Source organism: Oryzias latipes, chromosome 22 (genome assembly GCF_053564925.1).
Source record: "Oryzias latipes strain Hd-rR chromosome 22, Olatipes_Hd-rR_3.1".
Lineage (NCBI taxonomy): Eukaryota > Metazoa > Chordata > Actinopteri > Beloniformes > Adrianichthyidae > Oryzias > Oryzias latipes.
In genome coordinates, this window is record NC_136258.1 from 12,752,974 (window position 1) to 12,778,133 (window position 25,160).

Sequence of the window (25,160 nt, forward strand, 5' to 3'; positions counted from 1 at the left end):
AGCTGCAGCACGTTTATTTAATTCTGTTTGCTACCAGACAGAGCTCCACATGCAGGCATCGTCCCAGGCATTTCATTATTTATGGTCCCCACAATGGCATCGGTTGGTTTAACTTTTTTTCCTTTGCCATTTAAGCTGTTGCAGATCCACCCCCAGATAGAGTACGACATCTCTTATTTTCCCTGGCTCCCTGCAGGCACGAACCTCTTTCCATTGCTGCCTCCTTTCACTTTGCAACAATTCCCTGTCATTACATGTCATTCACAGCGGCTGTATGAGCCTTTTCACGACAAGAAAGGAGTCGGCATCTCATCTCAATAAAGCAGGTTAGCAGATTAATGTGCTTGTCTTTGATTGAAAAATGAAGAAAGACTCTCCTTCAGGTCCTTTTTTGGGGTTCATTTTGGTTCTTTTCCTTGCTCCTTCCTTATTTACCACTTTGTAAATGTGTTAGTTTTGTAGCTGCTTGTCTGATAGGAAATTAGAACAGGTGTGCTTGTGTTGTTGACTACAAAATTTTACGTCCCTGTACATAGTTACATCGTTTTCTGTTAAATAAATCTCGTTTTTTTTTCCATTTCAAAGCATAATCAAGATGCTTTTAGCTGGAAATCAAGTCTGTGATTCAAGCGTGTTTTTCTATCTCAAGCAAAATGTCGCCTGCACAGAGGCCTAAAATAGAGTCGTGTTCATTAATTAAGCATGCACCTGCTGTGTATCCTTTCCCTGCTTTTTTCTCCAGCATCCCTAAAGTAGTCAGATGAAGAAAGGCAGCACAGTAATAAGTTAACGTGAAGTCACTTTGGCATCTACATCAGCAGCTTTCACAAATCTTTGAAACCTTGTAACGTTCAAAGTGAATGAAATGTTAACACCTGTCATTTTTCCTCTCCGTGAGTTTAAAGTAGTTTGTGTTGACCTTCTCCTGCCCTCTTTTTACCCTCCGCAACACTTTTGTTTTTCCCTGATGACCAAGCAGCTGTGTGTGTGATGGGCCAAGAAGTAGTTGCCATGACGACGCCATGACGACAGAGTTGGAATTCATTTAGCATCACATGAATGATGGAGTTTCAGCACAAAAGACAGGTAGTTCCAGGTAAATTTTAAAGAGCTTCTCTGATGATAATTGTGTTTTTGGTGTTTTTATCAAGTTCTTGTGGCACTCTTCTCACGATGGGGGACATATATTAAGAAAGTTATTCATAAAACAGGAATGACAGGAAGTATTTCTTTATTAAAATTGTTGTGAATTAGAAGAGTGGACAAAGAAAAAGCTTGTGGTTGTGACGTAGAAGCCACAATCAGCTGGCCCTGAGCTCCGTGCTCTGCTCCATTCTGATGCATTCACTTACAGTCAAATAGATCCATGTGCATCTTTGTTTTACTCGTCTGAACTCGTACTTGGCTCAAAACTGTATGGCTCAATAGCTGCAAAAATGCTTGCCATTTTTGTTGAACAGGAAGTGTTTAGATTGGGCTTGTAATGGGTTGTAAGCTAGCGGGAGAGGCTGTACTGCTAAAGACCTCCGCTCTGCAGAAAATATGTCACAGAAAAAATCAAGTTTTATTTAAGTTGTGACTAAAAACAGCATAATCATAACTAAAAGACAACTGTGAAAGCTTTTAAAATAGATCAAAAGATGATCGGAGTGGAACTTTAAGTTGATTTGTTTATCAAACAACCACTGGAGAAGGAGGGGCAGCTTTTTCACAAACAATTGATTATAAAATGTAGTTTTTTTGCATTATTAAGGAAATATTTTTAGTAGTTGTCAGGTGGAGGGACCCATCAGTGGCTTATCTAATCACAGGTTTTTGGGCCATCTTCAATTTTGTTGGATCTCAAGTCGAGATCATTTTTGCCTTTCCGAATCCTATGGGTCACTTCAGACAACAGAGATCCAAAGGCTAGGTGGTGCAACCACATTTCTCCTTTAAACGTCTATCAAAAAAACGGTTTTCCAAACAAAGCCAGTGATTTCCTGCACTCGCCTCTCATACCTTCACAGTCACCACTGTCCTGGAATATGCAGCAGATAAACAGAGAAGACAAACTGGGCGGGAACTATAATGTGAAATCATGGCTCCGACAGGCAGCAGCTGTTACCAGCTGTTGCACATTAAACAAAGTGCAGCAGGGGGATTTCACTGAGCCTGTTATGGGATAACCCAATAATATAACAGCGCAGAAGGCTGCTTGGAGCCTTTTTATTTTATAATGCATCGTGGTGTGATGGACATCTAACCGACAGAAGCAAATGTCTTTTTTTGAGTCACTCGAATTGATGTTTCAGGAAGAAGTTTTTCCATTTTGCTAGAAAGAGGATCCGAATTCAGTATTTCACTAGCCAAAGGTGTTCAACACCACCTTTGAGACTTCTGAGCTGATATTGTGCTTCTCGGGGTCACGGAGAGCCAAGAAACATCGAAACCTTCCATTTGTGCAGGAAGTCTGAGCTGAACATGAACTCAGCTGCACAAAAAGAGCGACCAAGGAGGTCAGCCGATGAAAATGTGTGGTGGTTTGTCAGAAATGCCGACGTATTTTAATATCCTGTGGGTCTGCTGTTGGTCTGGTATGTGTTTGATGTGTTTGATGAGTGTGTGTGTTCAAGAGAGGAGGGGGGGTGGGGCCGCAGAGGTAATATGTTGCAGGGCCTTTTGACAGTAATTGTTTGGGATGGAAGTGGCAGCTGTGGGAGCACTCTGGGTCAGAAAGGTGATAGTTTGGTTTGAACCTCCCCTGTGTCAGGGCTCTGCCTGCACTGATGAAGATAAATTTGAATGAGTCTTTTTTATCTGAACTTTGTCCTCCATCAGTATTGAAATATGTTCTTTTTATATTGTGTGGGACTATGAGATGATTTGTAGTGTCACGCTGAGTAAGTCATAGAAAGAACAAAAGGCCTTTAACACTGATGAATTATATCACAGCATTGACTTCCAGACTGAAGCTTGGTTAAAAAAATGAATGTTTGTCCCACCTTTTTACCTATTTTTGAAAAAAAACACACACACACACACACAAAATCAACAAGGATAAGTGATATAATGTCCTCACAATGTCCACATGGCAGAAAATGTGTTTAAATTGACTAAATGGGTCCCTTGACCATGCCTTGTATTTATCTTTTTATTTCCTTTGGTGCATACACACTAAAAGTGATTTAAGGGATGTGGGTATGGGGTTGTCAGTTCCAACGTTAAGGACCCACTCCAATGAAAATTGTGTTTTTGGCGTTTTTAATTATGTCTTTGTAGCATTTTTCTCATGGTGGACAATTTATATTAAATAAAATGATATAAGAGTAGAACTGCATTACTAAGTATTTCTTTAATCAAATCGTTGTGAATCGGGAAAAGGGAAAATTTTGCCACCATTCAAAGGCTGTAGCTATGAGGCAGCTACTACAGTCCGTGGCGACCCACAAGCTCCCTGCTCCACTCCATTCTGATGCATTCACTTGTAGACAAATGAATCCATGAAAGTCTTCATTTTCCTCATCCTAACTGGCATCTGGCTCAAAAGTGGATGGCTGGATAGCTCCAAGTTCTGTTTCACTGGTAATGTTAGGTTGGGGTTGTGAGGCGCTGGAAGGTAGCAGGAGAGAGTACACTAAAAAGAAAAAGGTTGATCCAACTTAATTGAATCACTTCAATTGGTAACACGTAATCGAATTAAGTTTATTAGACTTAACTTTTTATCAAATTATCAATTTAATATGTTGATCTTTGTGACGGGGTTCTTCCCAGCAGCAGAAATGTAAATAACTCGGAAATAAGATGGCCAAGCCAGCAGACTCAAAATTTCAAAAATGGGATTTTATTGATCCCCAAAACAAAAATAATCATACAAAGAATTCAGCTGATTCTTGGAGAGCTTGTGGCCACCACTGCAACCAAGACTGCTCTCCCCAACTGAGAAAAGTTCACCCCTTATAAAGGCTTAGCCCCTCCCACAGGCCCATTATCCAAACAATTCCTTAAAACAACTTACTAGAAGATTCATCAACAGCATTCCAAACTCACAGGTATGTAACAGAAAAAGCAACAACAGTTGAAATACAAAAATAGGTTTGAAACAATATTAATTAGACAAGAAGGGGAACAATGCAAAAAAAACAATTCTGACATGTGAAGTCACTTCCTGTTTCCTGTGGATATAAATGCTGATGTGTCTATTGCTCTGGTTTGGCTGTTTGGTGTCGGAAAACTTTGATGGTGAGTGAGATTCTGTTTAAAACCAAGTGTGCACCCTTAGAATTAAATAAAACATGAAATGTGCATGATTTGTCCCACAAACTATAAACTGTTACTGGGCTGGGAGAAAATAGAAAAAAACAAACAATTAAGGCTTATGTTCAGGCTCTGTCCTGCAACCTGTGACACTACTTCGTCACAATCTTACTTAGATTTCTTTGTTATTTTTATTTTGTTTATACAATTGACGCATTTTTCTAAAGTGTCAGCCAATGGGCCTTGTAATTTCCATATCAAAGAGTGACCCAGCAATGTCTAGCACTACAAGGCAGGAGCTCACATGTTGTGAACTCTGTCTTTAATATTGGAACATACGATTTTTTTCCGCACGAGGGGTTTGGTCATCATCTCCCAAACTCCAACTCATTGTGCAGAAAGAAATAAACATAACAGGTTAGATTACTAGTTAAAACAGAGTAAAACAGTTAGACAACAAAACACATGGACAAAAACTTACACTTGAACCCCAATCTGCCTAGATAGGCAAAGAAAATGCTTTATGTTATGACGTCATGACGCATTGACAGCTTCACACCAAAGTTACACCAACTTAATTGAATGAAGTTGATTGAAAGTAAAAAAACTATGTCAGACAACTACGTGTTATTTTTAAGTTGAATGAACTTAAAAATGATTTATTTTCACCAAACTAAATAATTAACTTAGATCAATGTAAAAAAGTTCATCTTTCCAACTACAGCCCAAATACTCTTTTTAGAGTGTATAAATAGATTGCTCAGTTATGGTTGATGGGAATGGGGAGTGGTGTTGCCAGCGGTCCTGACCACTACTCAGAGGTAAGTTTCTAAGATTCTGCAGGATCTATGTCCAAGTAAACAACACTGGGATCATGGGAATGAGGAAAAGCTTACTCTTATATAAAGAAAGCTTACTCTTCACCAACAGTCTCTTTGATGAACTACTGCCGCTCTGCAGCAACTATGTCCTAGAGATTTTCACAGTTTTTTTTTTATTTTGGCTAAAACCGGCATAATCATAATTAAAAGACCATGCACTGGGAACACTTTTAAAAGATTGGAGGGGGAACGTTAAGCCTATGTTAGGATGTTGTGAGAGGTCCTGTTGGGCAACTTCAGATTTTTCAATGCGGGTACAAATTTATAAAATGTTGACAGACAAAGCAAAAATTCCAGATTTAGAAAGACTGAATATTGGCGAACATTCTGGAACTAATCAGTAATTCTGTTTAGATCATGATGAGCTAATGATGTGACCAATGGGTGGAGTCCAAAATCAACATAAAGGAGAAATCTTTCATTACTCTTCGTGGCAGTTCTTTTAAAACAATTCGAGAAGAATTAGGTCTTCTTTTAGTTTTATCATTTATATGAACGTATTGTACTTCTGAAAGTGGTTGTCAATCAGACGCAGCTCCTGAAGTGAATAGTGTAACTCGCTGTGTTGGTAGTGTCAACCCATACACTGCAACATGTTTGCCGGCACTTTTCTTACTTTTCCCCAAAAACGTAGAGCCTGAAAACAGTTGCAGAATCTAGCGTGGTGATGCGTGAATGCCGGAACTTTGATTGCGGAATCCCGAAACGTCCATTTATGTGCATTTGCATAGACTTTTCACTGAAAGTTGTTGCATGGGCGGTGGGAACATAGCTTTATAGTTTGGAGCACCTTATAAATATATATGACATTTGTTCAAAAATAGACCATTCACTAACGGTGCGCCCTATATTCCGGTGCGCCCTATAGTTCAGAGAGTACGGCTCTTTAATTATTCTTCAGCTTTGTTTAGTAACAAACTGTGGGATACATTTTCTCTTCTGGTGTACGGATATTAGTGTTTTCTTTCACCAATGTCAAAACACATTGATGCCATCTATTCCATTCAGTGGCTCTGTTCTATAAACCTTGTCCTTCAGACTGCATCACCCTCCACTCAGCCTGTGCTGCTAATGTCAATACTGTCTGGCTTTGTTTGATCTTTCCGTCTATCAAACGATTTACTTCATATTTATATGTCTTTTTGCAGTTCTGTCTGGTCCAATCAATCATTTTCCTGCATGTCAGGTGTCTACCTCCCTCCTCCTCTTTCAGTAGGCCTCACAGGGAGGTATAAATACCTTTAACAGGCTTTCCTCCAAGCATCTTTTTCCCCTTTTAGCTTTTCCTGTCCCTCACATCACTTCCTTAGCTTGAGTTTTCTTTCATCTGCCTTCCTTCCTTGCAGGTCCCTTTTAAAAGAAAGGGCTGCAAAAACTGTAATGATCATGCAAATGCTTTCAGTATTGCAGTATAGTAGAGTGGAGGATCAGTGATGAAGAGCAGCGAGTGTGGAACTCATTAGGGGTTAGTGGCGGTTCAGCCTCATAACGACGAACCCATGAGGCGTGAGCGGAGTGGCTCGCATGCCGGTCCGGGGGCGGTGCTCTATCTACAGCGGTGAAGGGGCTGGAACCACAGTCTGATGTGGCAATCTGAGCCACTCAGAGGCTGAGAGAAAACGAGACAGTCCTTTAGCGGGATGACCTCAGCGCGCCGGCACTATCCTTCTTTTCTCAGGCCATTCACTATGCTGGGATTCAGGCAAACTGTGCTCCAGGAAGTACATCCGACCCCCCCCCCCCCCCCCCTCCAGACAGTACATGTGCACAAACACGCATTTTTACCCGGGGGAGAGGAAACGTGGATATGAGAGCCCTACACTGGGAGGACAAAGGTTAACATTACAAATGGCTCACTCTCACGTTCAGCTGGCCAACTTATCACACCCACACAGACGACCCAGAATCCCTGTCTGCTTTTGCTGGACGATCTCCGATCCTTTGGGGTGATTTCTCATACAAAGGGGGCTCCTCGTCTCTCTGCCTGGCAAGTCATTATGTGGGTAGAAAAAGCCATCATGGAGCAATAGGGAAAGAGGGAAAACTCTTGCCAGATCACAGCTGCTTAGATCTAGACAAACATTTTCAATGTTCGCTCTCCTCTTTTTCCTTGTCTCCCTCCCAAACCCTGAACTCCTGCAAGCGACTGTTAGGGGAATCTGGTTTGGGCTGAGGATATTAACATCCTCCAGATGTTCGCAGCTATAGATCAGACACTCATGTCCCAAAGCTGTCTCATCTGGTGGAGCGAAGAAGATGCAAAGATACACGGTGTCAGGGCCAGGAGGGAATGCTGTGCCTCAGCACAGATCAGGCTGATGGATCTGATGAACTTGGAGTGGACTCAAAGGAAATCTGGAGCGAGTTTTACACAGACATTGCTGAGGTATGCAGGAATTAAGGCAAAGAGTTACGGGTGAAGCAGGGACAAGTGGCAAAACAAGATCATCGAGCTTAACAGAGAATCAATGGACAGAGCCTTTAGCAGAAGGTAGACGGGAGCTTGAGTTTCAGAGGAAACGCTCAATTCCCAGCACTGTGCCCAGCCCATCTGTTTGCTCTTGTCTTTATAGGACTCTGTGCTTGCCACATGGCCGTACGAAGTGCTCTGTCCTCTGGTCTTCAGAAGGAAACATGACCTTGTTAATAAGCCTTAAAACTGCTGCCCACCTCTTAAAAAATGCCCCTCAGGCTGCACCTTCATCCTCCTTGTAGCCTTTGGAAGAAAGCCAGAATTTAGATTTACACATTGCAAACATATTTGAGAAAAGCTGCTGCAGAAACAGATGTGTTGATGGTGAAATGTGGAAGACTCAAACCTTCAGGAGCAAATTCTTACCCTGGTACTTTAGTTTTATTACAAGTGATGTTTAATGTGGAGAAGGAAGTGGTGGGTGGACAGAACAGCATGCAGGTTCTAGGAAAGTTTTTTGTGGGACAGTTTGCAACCTTTAAAAAGCCACATTTTGATAACTTTCATTTTGTGTCCACATTTGGTTCAGACCAGAACAGGGTTTGCTTCTTGATGCAGTCTGCTTCATTTGGGTGGGTGGAAAAGTGGGTGAAAGAATTCTGTTGCGGAACAATAGTCTTTAAATATATGTGTATCACTTCAGGTATCACAGTTCTTTAGGTTATTTATAGTGGACCACAGAAAAGAAGAAAAGCAAAGAGATGTGCTTGCCGAGCATTTTGAGGAAAAAAATAACTAAAATCAGAAATTTTAGCTCAATTCTGACAAGGGAAAAAACATAAAAAAGAGTTACAAAACATCTTGAGGGGAGACATGTGGCATTATGTGGTGTTTCTTGATGTGTGTTCAAAGGACCGTATCCTAGCACCATTACAGGACTTGATGAATGTTCTCATTTAGATTTAGATTTACAGGAGCTTGCCTTTTCCCCTTTTCTCTTCCTTTTTTTTCTTTTCTCCCTGATGGACAGTCATTTTGCATAAAAGGCCTCAAAACAAACTTTTAAGCAATTAAACCAAGTGTAAGTATTGGGATCCATCCATCTATTCATTTTCTGAAATCACGCGATCCAATCCAGGTTATGTGGTTGCTGGAGCCTATCCTATCCACCGTTGGCCAAAGGTGGGAAACACCGTGGATAAGTTGCCAGTCCATCGCAGAGCCAGTAATCCAGCATTTTCCCTTTAATTAAACTGACTCCCCTTCACAAGCTTTTTGCTTTTTGATGAACAGAATGTGAGTTGTCAGACATTGGTCTGTATTTAAATTGATTTAAACACCCTTTAAACACCCACGGAACGTGTTCCGCGTGGCGCTGTGCCGCAGAGGAGAAGCGCTTTTTTTCATGTGGGTGTGCTCTGATGCACAGAAGTTTACATTTAAATGTAAGTAATGACTTTGTTTAACCCTTGTGCTGGCCTAGGCACTTTAACATTGGTAGTTGGGTCATCTAGACCCACTAGACAGGGCTCTGAACCTTTTTTCTTCAATGATTTTTGATCTTCACTGGTTTCCATGGATTACATGAAATCTTTCCACCTTTATCCACCTTTGTCATGGTAGGGAGAACACGTCAATGTAAGGGTGGGGTCATATAAGATATCGCAAGGGTTAAGCATGACCTTTGTCATGCTAAAAAAAACAATGTCATTATGTGTTTCTGAGTGCTAGCAGCTAATGTAGCTGATTGCCGACCATTGATGACATCATTGAGTCCGAGTAACGTACAAATTGGGATACACTATTTTGCCATAACTCTCCGTTTGAGGGTTAAATTTAGGGGTAGGGAGAAGCCGTAGGGGTAAGGTAAGAATTCAGATTCGACCTAAGGCACCTTGTTAGGGACTTCCCAGCATCCTTTAGGAGGAAGTGTTATCCCCTTGATCTATAAAGTGTCTTCAGTTGTTCTGTATCTTGTGCAGTCTTTTGAACTCATTACTGGCTGCAGGGATTTTTGTTTATGTGAATGTTGGATCATTTCACTTCCTGTTTTGTCCTTTTAAATCATTTTTGCTGTTTATGTTCTCATCTCAGATCTCTCAGTGTCTACATGTTTTCCAGTCATTTTCCAGCTTCATTTTTACATTGTTTGTCAAGTGTCAATCGTCCATTGTTGCACCCTTGTTGACTGCTCCTTTTTTCCTTTTTTGTTTCATCTGTTCTTCTTTATTCCCGTTTTTTTTCACGTCACAGTGGAAAGGGTCATGAACTGTTGGTCATATGAGGCTGTTATCTGATCTCAAGACTGAGTAAGAAGCAGATGATTTCTTGGTAATGGTGGTGTTTTAAGTAATGTTTTTGACATAACTTTGTGACTGAAAGTGAGCATGAACTCTTAGTTCAGGTGACCCTGAGCCACAGGGACAACAACATCCAAAGTGAAGATGTAATTGGTAGAAATGTCATGGTTGGTTACATAATTGCCCGTAGGTGTGAGTCTTCACCCTGTCTTCACCCAACATTATCTTGGTTGACTCCAGCAACCCTGTGACCCCGAAAGAGATTCAGCCAGTTCTGAAAATGGTTATGTCTGAACCCAAACAGCTGTGCAGATGTGCGTCATCATTGTCTGTTTTTGAGAAGCACAAACAAGCTGTGACTTATTTCAAACAGTTTTCCATTAAACATGAAATCCGTAATTGCATGTACCTCATTGTATTATTTCCAGTAAAGATCAGTCACTTGAAAACCTTTACAAACGTCCAGATTAAGAAAATTTGATCTGCAATTCCAATTAAACCTATTCTTACATTTCTTATTTGTGTTTTTTGTGTCTGTTGGTGTTATCTTTTAACATCATGTTGTGCTGCTTGTTGATTTTTCTGCTATTTTTCATTTTTATACCTTAGTTTGTACTTAAGAGAAGTCCGTCGTATAAATGGACGACTCTGCTGTTTGTAAACTTGGACAAACAGAGACATCTGAGCAAGGACAGCTCTGGGTTAGTGTTTACACATGTCTATGAAATAAAGGCACACACACTCATAGTAGTGCAAACACTGACGTGTTTCCCCCACAGCCAATTTTCCCAAAAGGCATGTATGTGCCTGATCACATTCCTTTTCGTGTTTGTGTCAGAGTACGTATCATGTTTGTTACACTTCCTCGTTCAGAATGTAAATCTGTAACCTTGACGCTGCTGCTCCATCTTTCCCATCTGACGAGATCTAACTCACTGGAGTCAATTCTTCCTCTTTTGGTTTGGGATTCCAGGTAATTCCTTTTCCTCAAAACAAAGTTCTCAGTTGTCATGGGAAGCTCTTCTAATTTGGTGTTTTCAACATGTTCTTGTGGCATTTTTCTCATGATTAAACATATACTGTGTATATAAAGAAAATTAAGGTCAAATCTGTGTGTTTCTTTATTCAAATTGTGGAGAATCAGGAGCCGACAAAACAATGTCCTTGGAAAACGCTTGTAGGTGTGACAGCAAGCCACAAGCTCCATGCTGTGCTTCATTCTGACACATCCACTTGTAGTTAACTAGATCCACGCACATCCTGGTTTTCCACGTCTGACCTGATATCTGGCTCAAAACTGTACGGCTGGATAGCTCCAATATTAATCGCTGTTTATGTTACACCGCTAATGTTAGGTGGGGGTTGTGAAGGGCTGTAAGTTTGTAAGAGTTGTAGGAAGGGAGCCTTGTTTTAAGGGGTTCCTTTGGAATTTTATTCATTTGTTTACAGGCTTAAAAACCTTTTAAATTTAGCTTTAATCTCTTTTGAAACCTTATTTAAAGTGTAGGAACAAAGTGCAATTGATGAGGTCTAGAAATGTAAACAAACACTGGGACTGTCCGATTATATCCCTAGGTGTTCTCCTGCAGGTATTAGATTTTTTTCCTTTTTCTAAATGTCAAGGTTTGTTAAAGTCCAGTGACTATAAATTGATGAAAATCAATCTTATGATGTTATTTGTTGGTTTGCATTTGCTACTGTAAATTCCTACTCTTATCATCTTTTGAAGTATTTTAAAAGCGTTCCCTTATGATTATGCCATTTTTAGTCAAAATTCAAAAAGCTTGTGTCGTCTCTTCTGCAGACTGACAATAGTTTATTAGCCATTTTCCTCTGAGTGGAGTGGAGCCTTCCCTGAGAGAGCTGAGAGCTCTCTGTTCACATTCTAGCCTACACTGTACAGCCCCTCACAACCCTAACCTAACATTACCAATGCAACAAAAATGGCGAGCAATTTGGAGCTATCCAGTCTTAAGGCCCGTACACACCGGGACGAATATTCGCCAGGCGTTATTCGCCAGCGTTTTTCGCCACGTCTTTTGTGTTCACACCCAGGCGATTTTCGCTGACGATGAGCCGAGCGAACATGCAATTTCATTCCCTGACATTAGATGGCGCTTAATGTAAACAGAAATACTCCTGTACACAAGGTGGCGCTGCGCAACTTTACGCTTCTTAAAGTCGCTTTTCACTCAGAAGAAGAGAGCAAGTATTTACCCGCTTGTCAGAATCAAACAAAGAAAACATGAATATTGCAAGCATCAGTAGCTCCAACTGGTACTTGGTAAGGGGATATTTAAGAATGTCCGTCATTATTTCTTCGCGGCAGTGTAGACGCTACTTGGCGTCTAACTTCTTCACTGGTATATGTGCACAGCAAGGCAGTTTTGTATTTGAGCGCCTCCAAGTTGTGTTTTACTGTAACTTCAGAAGCTCCAGACACGTGACGCGACGCGTCGAAAAAAAAAAAAGAACCCGAGGCGTTTTTTTTTTTTTGACGCTTTGGCGCTTGCCGTTTTTTCGCCTCGGTGTGCACACTCACATTGGTGCCCTTTGTTTAGTCACGAGGCGTTAAACGTCGGCAAAAATTGCCGGCGAAATTCGTCCCGGTGTGAACAGGCCTTTACAGTTTTGATCCAGATTCCAGCTCAGATAAGAAAAGCAAAGACGTTCATGGATCTATTTGTCTGCAAGTGGGTGCATCAAAATGGAGCGGAGCAGGGAGCTTGTGGCCCACCCAGCATGTTTTTCTACATATTTTTGTTAAGCTGCTCGCTAATCACAATGACTTGAATACATTTTGAGATAATTTTCTTTATCTCTGTCCTCCATCATCAGAAAAATGCCACAAGAACATGTTAAAAAAACATCACTTTCATCTGTCTTCAAAGCTAGTTTTGTGCTCTCATGTATTATTTTGGCGGATTTGAATAGGCCGGGCCTAAATCTGAGCAAGAACAGGTAAAACAAAAACAAACAAACGAAACAAATAAGACTGAGCCGATTTACAAACCCACAGAAATCAGATAACTCCAAATAATCGCATATAGACCTATTGATGGTGCGAAAGCAATCATCAGAAAACCCCAGTCGACACAGTAGACTATATGGATAACATTCACCCCACTTCTCTGACAACCACAGCGATATCTTTGTTGCGGCGAGCACTATATTGTCTACAAAAAAGAAAACTCGTTTCTACTCTTTTGTTTATTTTCTACAAGGAAGAAAAGACATTCTCCTTCATTACGCCACGGTGCTCGGATCCCACATCTTGATAATGTGACTTACATCCACTGCATGTTGCTTAAACGTGCACAGAAGTAGAACTAGATAAATTCAAAGAAGTATTGGCTTAAAACTACATGCATAAATCAAATTTCTCATCAGTTTACTCCAAACTCCTTTCTTTATTGGATTTCGACTGTTCCAGCGTTCATGTCAGCTGTTATCAGAACTCATAAAAGTTTTACATCCATACAAACTGTTTGCTGCATTAGTCAGTTGTTTGAAAAGTATAAATACATTGAGTTTTCCTAAATGCAGTATAGCTTAATGAATAAAAAAAGCGGCTTTTTGAAACACACTACGGTGCAGCTAAATCTGATTGTTTAGATGTTTGAACCCTTCAGAGATCAAATTTGACTTGTCTGATCAGGTTCTTTATCGCCAGCTGGAAGTTTACTTTTATTTTGAAAAAGCTTTGAAGTACAAGCAAAGAGAAGGAAAAGCTGCTTCTAAATGAAAACTAAAAATGTGGAAAACTCGTGTCAACTGTCTACAACCCAGTGTCAGTCTCAGTACCTCTGGGAATTTTGAATTGAACCCCAGTTTCGGGTCATAATGAAGATTTATTGGATATTCTGATGAGCCAAACATTTGGAAAGTTGCCTAAATTTAAGAAACATTTACTTCCCCCCCCTCCACATGTCTTGTTACTAATCCACCCCGCTTGGATGCCAGCTTTGCCCTCGAGTCATTGAGGAAGTGACTCTTCTCTGCTGTGCACCAGAGTACAGGAAGGATACAAGACGAGTGTTTGAACAGGAAAGAAAAAAAGCCCTCATGTTTTTTTATTCCCCCATGGATGCATGGAAAAGCAACCTGTGTGACGATTGCTCTGATTTGGGGTGACGTCCTCTGTAATCATGAGTGGCGTGGTCAATGGTTGGACAGATTCCCCCAAATAAAATGTCCTCATTGGGGATAATTTCATATACTCTATTTCAATTATTTTCTATGGCTTTTTATGTTTATTAAGTCGGGTGTGGGGGTTGAGAGAATTTGATCTGATGAACTGTATGTTTCGTTCACACAAAGAGAATGTAACGCAGGTTCTTTTCCTTTTTCTACTGCTAGCGCATGTCCGCCACCTACATTTAGAAGAGGCTTGGTGCGAAATGTTGAAGCGGTGCAAATTTCGCGAATCTTTGTCCAGACACTTTCTTATCCAGCTCTCTTCCGATATTTGAAAGACATGGTCTCATATAATTCCAGCCGGGCACAAACCGCAATTACTAATTTTTCCTCCACAATCAATTTTCAAACAGTTGGCCCTTCCGTAAGATAGAAGGGACGCCATCCATACGTCACAACAAAATCTACTATTGACGTGCGTTTTGCATCTCCCGAAAACAAACTTTTGTAGCTATGTATGAACGTGGGAGCATGGAAGTCCGAAATGCGCGTTGAACATGTGTTGGGTCAGACGCGGTGATCTCTAACCCGCTAACCCTACTCGTCACCTGGATCAGGTGTGCTAAATAAATCAGAAACACACCTCACTCAATCCAGCTAAACAGGAATTATTGAAGTGGATTAGCTGTAAAAAAAAAAAAAAGAAAAAAGAAAAGAAGGCAGCTCATGAGGAATAGGGTTTGAGAGGCCAGAGCATTGCTCTGATGAAGCTGTGTGGAATTTACAGCAGGAGCCGAGGGCAGTGGATGTTCGTGTCTACAGTGTCTACACTGAAGTTGACTCACAAATGACTGAGATTTTAAAGAGAAAGCACAGACAGCAGGGCGACTGGTCTCAGAGACAAAGGAAACAAAGTTTCTGATGAGACCGGTCCATGATCTGTGAGTCCCCACATAGGTCCAGCCCTTCATTTTAACATCTGACATGCAGCTTTACTCGTTTCTGTAAATACGTTAATCTATCTGACACACTCCTCCTGGAGGCTCACTGGTCAACCTCGTTGGCGCCTCCCACCCCGGAGAGATCAGAGGAGCCTGTTACATGAAGTGTGGCCCCATCCTGACTGGCTCCCTGGAGGCAGAGCTTTGCCAATTAGAGTCTTGTAAAACACAAAACAGGGTACTGACCAATCAATATTTAAGATGTTGGGTTAAAGTAGGAGAAATCAATCAATAGATTGAATGTTTTCTACCAACAATCGTTCCACACAAAGATACTAATCTAATCTGCGGCATTCCCACTATCTCCCATTTTAAAGGGATAGTTGACATTCTTTCATGGTGATGATGATGTGACCATCCCTTCAGTCATCATCCCACACAGAAAAACACCCCCTCTCCACTCATCACAGATGAATGCTTTGGGTACTTTAAAAGAATGTACAGAATTTACAAGTCCTCCCTATAAGAGCTGCATTTCACAAGCACCACACTCAGAGGGTGGATGGGTCTACAACCTGAATGCTGCAAGCATCCCGCAGAAACTTTCGCAGACGGTTTTAGCTCACGGGTGGCACAATAAAGGCGTTTGTGGCTTCAAGTTGAGTTCTTTTGAAGGCAAACATGTTCAAACTATCTTAATTTGTGATCTTGAGTGACTCTCTCCATGTATCTCTTCACATTCCGTACATGCTTGAGTAAAGTGATGACATGTGTCTGTAGGAGCTCTCTGTGCATCACCTGCCTCCAGGCCGTTAACCAGGTCAAGAAGAATTTTCAACATGGGGTCTGTTTTTTTTAAAGACACCCCCCACCCCACACATACATTTCGTGTTAGACTTTTTGAATCAAACCTGTTTTTTTTTTTCAAAAATTCCCCCTTAGCAAAAGGTGTCTTCCCACGTTGCTTAACAGCCCAGCTGTGTGAGCAGTAAGGAAGGTCAGACATTTTTTTTTTTTTTTTTTTTTTACAGGAAGCTCCACCGACACACACACACCCATACAAACGCACAATTGAGACAGGAAGACCCGCTACACTTCATTCAACCATTTCATTCATAAATCTAAACTCACAATTATAAAAAAGCAGATCAAGCGGAGTGAGATAAAACACATTCTGACAGGATTTGTAAAGATTAGAAGTCATTTTTAGCACTATGTCCAATGACAGACTTCTTGATAAACTAATTGAATCCTCCATAAAAATTTTAACTCATTTTCTCCTCTTTAAAATTGATGCAATGGGACATAATATAGAATTTTATAAAAATATTCTTTTCTGTCTTCATGCGCTCTGTTATATAGTGAATAAATGTTTGAGGTGACCCTGAGGAAATAACCAATTTTACAGCACTCTTGGAGCTTTGATTGTAAGTCACGAGGGCCCTCGTAAAATTATTGCCCTTTTTGGGACTCCTCACTAAAAGAAATCCTAAAGGACAAAAAGTACATCCACAACTCGCTTTCTATGTTGTCTGAAGCTCCCCGATTCAACAACAACTTCAAACAGTGACATCAACTAATATCTTTTGCAAGATCCGTGTTCTTCCTTGCTGGTGAGAGCAGGAACAACATTGGGAAAGGTGGCGGAAACAACAGTAATATATCTGCCTGAGCTTGTCCTTAACTTGGCACGTAGGGTTGCATAATGAATAGTCTTGTGTTGGTCGTGGTGTACAGTATGTGTGACTGCAGGAGTTGCAGCACACAACATCTGTTTTGTCCTTTTGGTTTCTGGGTGTCAGCAAAGTCGAAAAGGAAGTTCATTTCAGTTACAGAAAATGAGACAAAAGTTGGAGGCAGGAAACAAACAGGCGGTTGGTAAATTGTTATTGTGAAGTGAGACCTTTAGTCATTCTGATTTGGTTATCTGTGGGATGCGCTGCAGCAGCATGTTGCTCATTTGTATGCATGCCAACAGTCTGGTATTTCTTTAAGAGCCAGCTCTAACGTATATTACTTACTATTTTTATGTGTTCTTTTACCACTTTAAAACCTCAGAAAAGGGTTTGTGGGAGAAAAAAATACTATGGGATGATGAAAACCTACGTATCTTTAATGAAAAAGCTTAATCAGAAATACAAATAATTTAGCAAAAAGGTGTGATGACAGAGAACCTGAAACTATTTACTTCAATGAGCTGAGAGACAATTAACACATAAAAAGTTGTCATATTTACAATCCAAAACTAGGTGAACTCATGACTGTATTGATTTATCAAAAACTGAATCGAAACAAATTTGTTCAGCAAAATGTAATCAATTGAGCATGACTGAAACCAAACCAAACCAAAAAGCTCAACAAGTAGAGGTTAACTGTATCGGTTGTAGTGGGGGCTGGTTGTGGCTGATGCAGCTTTTAGTTTAAGAAGCTAGTGTAAACAAGTAATCTGATTCCTCCTAAACTTGCACTGACATTGTTTAGAACAATGTGGGGTGGAGCTAGATGTCACAGTTCTACATAGTATGACGCCATATTGTGAACGACATACATCACTTTTCCACAGACTCATATGTTGCGCCTCATCACAGTTAGCAACACACCTGATCTGTACCGCATCACAGTCCATGGAAAAGTGCTCAGATCAAGCCCAGCACTGACTGCTTAATTGTGTACAATTGACACAAGTCAGTGAATCGCAAAACCATATTTTGAGGTTGGATGTTCTTAAGTATGGCACAGATTCTCTGATTTGACTGTGCCCCGACATGCACTGTTACCAATGATTCATTGTGGAAAGTTTCTATTTCTATATCCTCAAAGTTGTTAGTTGACATCATCAATCATCAATTTGCATGAAGGCTTCATGTGCATATGCTTACATATGTTAATGATGCACATCCAAATAATGTTACGCAAAGAAGCCACGAAAAGTACGACAACCCTTTAGTTTTTGTAAATGTTTCGAGTTAAACCCTTCACCTTTAACAGGCTTGGAACCAACAAAAGTGCTCATAAAGAGACTCTGTTGGCTTTTTCTAAAGGTGTCCGAATCTACAATTCCAAAATAGAGTGCCCTAGAAATTTCCCAGAAGTCTGCGAAAAACTGTTGTAGATAGACGCTCACTTGATAAACCAATAAAGACCACAATGCATTGCGTTAGGACCATTTTTTTTGTTAAAAAAATACATTATTTCTCATAAATCATCTAATTTTTTTATCTTTGAAACACAGCAAATTCATAATCAGTCTTTATAAAATGTTCATATTTAATACCTTTTTAATTAGGGGAAATCGGTGATGTCATAGTTGTTTAAAAAAAAAAGTTGAGAGCATGGTGACTGAATTGCTCAAAGAATCCAGGGTACTGGATAACCCTGCACTGTAGTTCAGGAGTAGCAAAGTAATTCTAACATACCCTATAATCTTTTAAGCTTTAAGGTTTTCTCCAACAATTCTATTTAAACAAGGAGTTAGCTATAGCCTGACATTGGTTAGGTGTTACGCTAACGATAAGTGTAAATAATAAACTCAAATGATCAGCTTTTTGGTCAGAGGCTAGGACGAAAAACTAGTATTAAAACGTTGGAACTTCAGTCCTAATGATCCTTCTTCTTTTTTGTGATTTAGACATAAAAAGTGGACAAATGCGAGCTCAGCTTTTCTCCCGTAATGTTTTACGTGGTTGCTTACTCACTGGGCTAAACTCTTCCAGCTAACCACAACCACTGGGTTATGTTGCTGATACCGGAGGGTCAAAGGACACATTTTAGAGAGGACGGCAGACGATAACATCAAAGACAGAATTTCAGAAACAATGTCTACTACCAGATTCAAGTTAGTCAGGCCTCCCTTTTGATAAGAATTCATTTTTGGAGCCTTTTTCATAGTCTGATCAAAGGCAGTAAACGTTTCTGTGTAGGACTTTGACCTATAATGGAATACGATAAAACTGTAACCTATTACTTTCATTGTTAAACTTTTTTTCCATAACATTTTCTATGGCCCATTTAATGTACTAAAAGAATGTTTTCTGGTGTGAACAACATTTTTACTTGCAGTATAATGCTATTCTAAAATACAGATTTTTGTAATTTCTGAGTTAAAGTAAATGACTAAATCCTCATTTATATTTTCTAGCACAAAAAGTAGATTCTGGTTACCTAAAATAAATACAATCTATGTAAAAATCAACCACATATCTACATCTGTGTTTGGTGAATTCCTCTTTACAGTACCGAACAGAGATTGTCGTTTTATCATCTAAACAAGTTGTTACATAAAAAAAATTAAAAATAAAAGTTTTTCTAAAGTTTATCCATATCTTTGTCAAAGGAGGTTGGACTTTCAAAATAAAACACATTATGCAAGTTTTGTCTCATTTAAAATATTGTTACTTTTGACATTCAGAAAAAGCTTTTCAATCAAATTTTGGCAAGGAAAAACAGATAAGTATGCACTTATCTACAGTGCTCCCTTCTATTTCCAGGGTCATCCCCCTCTCCTTCCACCACTCCCAACCCTGTGTGACCCCCACCCGCCCGGGATGCTCATCCTGTTTCCTATAGTTTCCTCTTCCCTGCAGACAGGAAAAGGCTGGAACCCACGGACGCAAACGCGGTGGGGGGAGCAGTCAGGAAGTGATTTCACTGCAGCACCTGCAACCAGGAAATAGAACAACCCCGTCAGGGGAGGCGGAGGCGCGGGCTGTATGGGCTCGCACATTCAGAGTATATATCCAGACACAAACAAGCACTGAACCCACAAGCACCCCGTGACTTCCCCTACAGCTGTTGGCATTGAAACTGCAAGACAGGAAACCGAGTGTGAACACGATTCTGTCTGTTTGTGCACACGCGCTCTCTGACAAGTCAACTGTGAACATAAGTTGAAGCAGAGGAAACACTGAAGCAAATGTGCAATGTTTTTCTTTTTGTTTCATGGGCGGGCTGGACTGAGGGAAACAAAGATCATCAGCAGATCTGTAACTCATTTAAGGGATGGCGGAGGGGATCAGGGGAAGCGATTTTGTATTTATATTGCATTTAGACCTTCCTGAAATGCTACAGGTGACCTAAAAGTCCTAATTTAATTGACTTTTTTCCAGCAGTCTGATTTCTTATTGGTTGAAGAATTGGCAAAATGTGCAAAGGTAATGGGGAGTAATAGCCAAGTTTGGAGTCCATACAGCTATGATGCTGGATAAGACAAATCTTTCTAGTTTCTATTTTGTTAAACAGATGTTTTAGGATTTACATTTTCATTTTTTAACAAAGTTTAAATAAAACTTGAATCTGGTGTTCTTTGCTTTGGGTTTCAAGTGTTTCTTAACAAAAAAGCTTCAAAGTATTAAAGAGTTTGAGATTCACCTTTTGCTTAATCCCTGACAGTAAGAGCTGGTACCACAGTAGATCCAAACAATGGGAATAGAATACTAAGGTGTGGCTAAAGATTTATTGGGTTGGACATTAACTGGCCTTGTGGCTGTAAAAAGCAATAAAACCCTTTGCTAGTAAGAAGCTCACAAAGAGTATTTTTTAGCATAAATATAAACAAATACAAATCCACCAAAAGTGATATTTGGCCAGCAGGAAATTTTTAAGGTAATTTTAACTGGCCAGGGGATGGAAAAAAAAAGATTTAAAATATTATTAAAATGTTGTGCTTTTTCAAAGGTTTATTCTGAACATGATAAATCGTTATTCTTACTAAATTTGCAGTTCAGTACAAGTTAAGATGCATTTTAAATCCTTTCATGCTCAATTTTAAGATTTCAAACCATCGAGAAACCTAGTTTGGAAGTTCCAGGTCAACATCAGTGGCTATTTTTTCTACTTTTACAGTTGTGTCATTATGCATTGGTCTCCTATATTATGTGTGTTTTTTTTCTCTGTTTTTCTATGATGGTTCACCTTTTCCCCCCATTTTCTTAAATATTCTCTTCACTACATTTGTGGATGCACTGGAATTTCTATGCTTCGGTCCATCATGTTGTGATGATTAAAGTCAGAAACTATTGAAGGGAAGGGGTTAGAAACGTAGGGGTGGAGCTAAATTAAAAAAAAAAAGAGCAAGGAGGAAGACACTGAAACAGCTTCTTCCCTCTATTGTCATGGGGAATGCAACATCACAGGAAAATAAAGTGAATGAGCTCTGAGCACCGACAGAGCCACAGGTGGATTAATGGTAATGTCATGTTGTACCTGTAGCGGATGCCTCTTGGAGCAGCTTTACAGATCACTGAACAGTATTTGTCTTTATTGCACAACTTATTTCTATGAGGGAAAAAAAACACAAAAATTTCAAATAAAACCAACTTGAAGCACAGAGTACCTTCATTAGGTAGCATTCAGAAATCCAGGTTTGTCTTGTTCTGCCTTTCATAGCTTCCACGGTCACAGCCAATTGTAATTTGTAATCATCACAGCTGTTGCCTGTTACTTGGGGGCGGCCGTGGTGCAGCGTTAGGGCGGTCGACCCATGATCATAACATTGCAGGTTCAATTCCCGCCTTGCACGCCCATGAGTCGAAGTGTCCTTGGGCAAGACACTGAACCCCACCTTGCCTCTGGTGGTAGGCAGGCGCCTGTGTTTGGCAGCGGAGCGGCCACCAGTGTGTGAATGTGTGTGTGACTGGGTCAATGGGTCTGTGACTGTAAAGCGCTTTGTCCTTGTAGGAAGAAAGGTGCTATACAAGTATACGCCATTACTTTCCTCTAGCGTCCGGTCTCAGTTACCGTCTGTCCAGTCCTTCAGCTTTCTCGTCATGTGTTGCAGTTAAATCCAACAACCACAAATCCTGACAGTTTTATTTAAATAACTCCAAACAATACACTCCATCTTAACTACGTTACAGCTCTTTCCTATGTTCACATCGTTCCACATGTGCTTGTCTTTGTTTTTCTTTCATTAAAATTTGATATTTTTATCGCCAAACATTGTCTGACCAATCAGATCCAAGGTGATTCATCGCTCTGCCATGACAGTTTATCAGTCTTAAGCTACGGTCACACCAGGCATGTAACAGACACTAAAGAACACACTAAACAGGCTTTCTTGACCGCACATTTAGCCCATGGTGTTCACACTGCAGGGAAGGGTTTCTTCTTCTTCTTCTTCTGTTTACTAGCCCATATCCGCCACCTACAGGAAAAGGCTTGGTGCGAAATGTTGAAGGGGTGATAATCCCATGAATTTTTTTCCATACTTTTTTTTCACAGCTCAATTCCAATATATGCGGAATAGAGTGAACGCAAGAGTTTTGATGTGAAATGCACATTTACATGGATGTGGCCTCTTGAACACATGTTGCTGAGTCCAGTGTGCACGTAGCTTAACTGCCACATTTGCTTTGACTCAAGTCTTTTTAGACTGTTTAAGTTCATACATACATGTACAAACTGACATTATCTAATAAAGAAATAGTTTGTATTTGCAATCTGTAAAGCTACCTTACAGTCTGATGTTTCACTTCCAAGCAAGATTTCATTTTAAAGCCAGGATCAGTAACTTTGCCATCTTGTGTTTGTTTAACAGCACAATTCTTTTCCTGCTCTGCAGATGAGATACAGATGAACGTCACAACATGCTTTTACAAATGCGCAGAAAAAATATACAAAGTAATGTCCCCATTTATTAACGCAAAGTGACCTAGTGAACCTTTGGGTTTTTAAAAGCATGTGATGGAACACAGACTTCAGAAATAGCTTAACGCAACAGTACTTGTGCAAGGAGATGCCAAAGATCCTCATGCCTGAACTCTTTTTTTTTTGAACTGCAGAACTTTCTCTCTGTGATCGCTCTTTCTTTTTTTTAATGTATGCTTTCCCACTGAACGCTCTGTATCTTGATTTTGCCACTAAGGTTGGGAGAGTTCACACTCCAACAATAGACTCTTTACACTGCTGAGGTCGAGGAGAGGCCTCTGCCGTCACATGGGTAAAACTAAATGGAAGATTTTTCCCAGAGGCAAGATGAATCTTTTATAATTTCTCAAACTTTTATCCTCAAAGGAAACTAATAAAACCTGTTGACCCCATTCGTAAAGTGCATAAAATGATTATTTCTAAGTATAGGTTGAATGTGAAATCTAAAGAGTAAATACTGGTGATTGTTCTTGCATGTGCATTTCTGATACATGTACAAATGCTGAAATGTTGAACATTGAGCAATTCTGCAGAGTCTTTAGAAAAAAAAGCTGCTTCAGTGAAGCATCTGTGACTGAAATGATGTGTGTGCTGAACAGACCTACCTCTTCCGCCTCTCTACGACGCAGCCAGTGGGAGTGGGGAGGGATCTGAGCGGCAGTGAGCTAAACTGGAACTAGAATTGACTGAATTTGTAACAGCGCTACTGCGGAGAAAGCCAGAGAGGGAGACGTGGGGCTGGAGGACAGTACAGCCTACTGACATACATTCTCCAGATGGAAAAATGGAGATTTATCCTTTTCACACACACCCCCCCCCACACACACACACACTCCAACTCTTTAATCACATTTACTACAGCCAGCTCATTCCTAAAAGTGAGTGAAGCATTTAGTGTGCTGCTCTTGGAAAGCTTCAGTCTTTCTGGCTGTTAAATTCTGTGTGTGTAAACCCCTCTACAATGTCTAATCGAAACTAGAACTTTTCTTTTTGCTCCTTTCATCTGGTTCTGCTGCTTATTTTTTGATAAATCACATCTAATCCCTCCCATATATCATCAATCTAAAATTGTCTGCGTGCGGTTTGAAAAAAAGCAACTGAAATGCAGCATTTTTAAAATCCTCTTTGTGGTTTTCCGCTCATTTGTGGAGATAAGACCCTTGTGATGCCTGAGATTCCACCACCAAGAGAAACAGAACTATTTTTCCACAAAGCCTCTCGAATTTCTCTATGTATAAAATCCCTTTAACAGTCAGGGGAGAGGCAAATAAACTCCTAGAAGGTGTACGGCCGCTCATACACAGCGCTCTTTTGATGTGATATTGCACAAAGGATTAAATCCCAACCCAAGAATGACGAGGTGTCAGGAGTGTAGGCGAACTGCTAATCTGACACCTTTGCCTGGTCTGTGCTTTGCAGCAACACAAGCATGCGTGAAGTTGAGTTTCATTTCTTCTGGTTGTTAAACCTTAATGCCCACTCCCTTTATGCACTGTTAGCCAAAATAAACACATTACAGCTCAGCTGTATTACATTTAAAAGCTATTTCGTTTTAATGTAATGAAAATAATATATTTGGCTAAAATAATCCAGATTTGTTAAAAATCCAATTATGAAGCAGCCTTTGCGCAATAGACGGGGGAAGAAGACTGTTGGCATTTTTGTGTGTTTAGGGTAACCCAACCCAAAGATAACAACTGTTAAGACACCATAATATATTATGTTTTTTTTTCATAATCTGATCTACCAAATGCAATAAACTAGAACAAATTATTTCAAACTAATGAGAACATTAAAGGTTTAACACCAAAAATACTAAAAAGGGAGATATATAAAGTCATGTTTAAATGCGCAGTTTATTGGATAACAAGCAAAGGTTGGAAACCCACTTTGATAAAAATTGTTTGTTGGTGTTTTTAACATGCTCTTGTAGCATTTTTTTGATAACGGAGGACATATAAAAAAAAATGTATCTTAAATTATAATTGATTTGGAAAATACATCCAGGCTTTGAGTTCTCAGCAATGGGGAAGGGGGGACATGGTTGCTCCACGCCAACAGTCCCGCCCACAACTCAGTGGTGAATTTCTAATGTCCTAGAATACGACACAGTTTTTCAGATTTTGACTAAAAACGGCATATTAGTAATTAAAAGACCACTGGGAACACTTTAAAATTAGAGCAAAATATAATCAGAGTGGGAAGGTATACACAAATTGGCCACAAAAGCTAGCTTCATTTGGCTTTTCAGACTATTCTTTTCAGGTAACGTTGGGAAATATAACAGTTAAAAGACACTGAACTGAGCTAAAACTGGCAGGTGTTTGCTTTCACACAACACTCTCAAGAGTAAACCAAAAACTAAAGTGGACAACATTTTGTGCAAACAGCAGAAGGCTATAGGTCTGCATTGCTCAGAACCAGTTTTTAACAAGAAGTTATGCAAAAGGACGAAGAAGAAAACACAACTAGTTCTGCTATTTATCTAGGAACTTTACTTCTTCATCACACCACATTTTACTAAGGAGGGATCTTAGGAATTCAAGATAAGATTTAATAGTGATGCAGGAAGGTGCTCAGAAACAAATAAAGTGCATAAATCTTTGGT

General features: G+C 40.0%; 1 long non-coding RNA gene across 2 annotated transcripts; it reads left to right on the forward strand.

Annotated features, from left to right (window-relative positions):
- The first annotated feature begins 3,466 nt into the window (after window positions 1-3,466).
- Window positions 3,467-21,233, forward strand: LOC110017558 (uncharacterized). Of its 2 annotated transcripts, none has more exons than XR_013653205.1 (2): window positions 3,467-4,221; window positions 19,396-21,233. It is a non-coding gene; the product is annotated as an uncharacterized LOC110017558 (long non-coding RNA). The 2 variants fall into 2 exon arrangements; XR_002292982.3 differs by lacking the exon at window positions 3,467-4,221 and adding an exon at window positions 7,538-10,803.
- The last annotated feature ends 3,927 nt before the right edge of the window (window positions 21,234-25,160 follow it).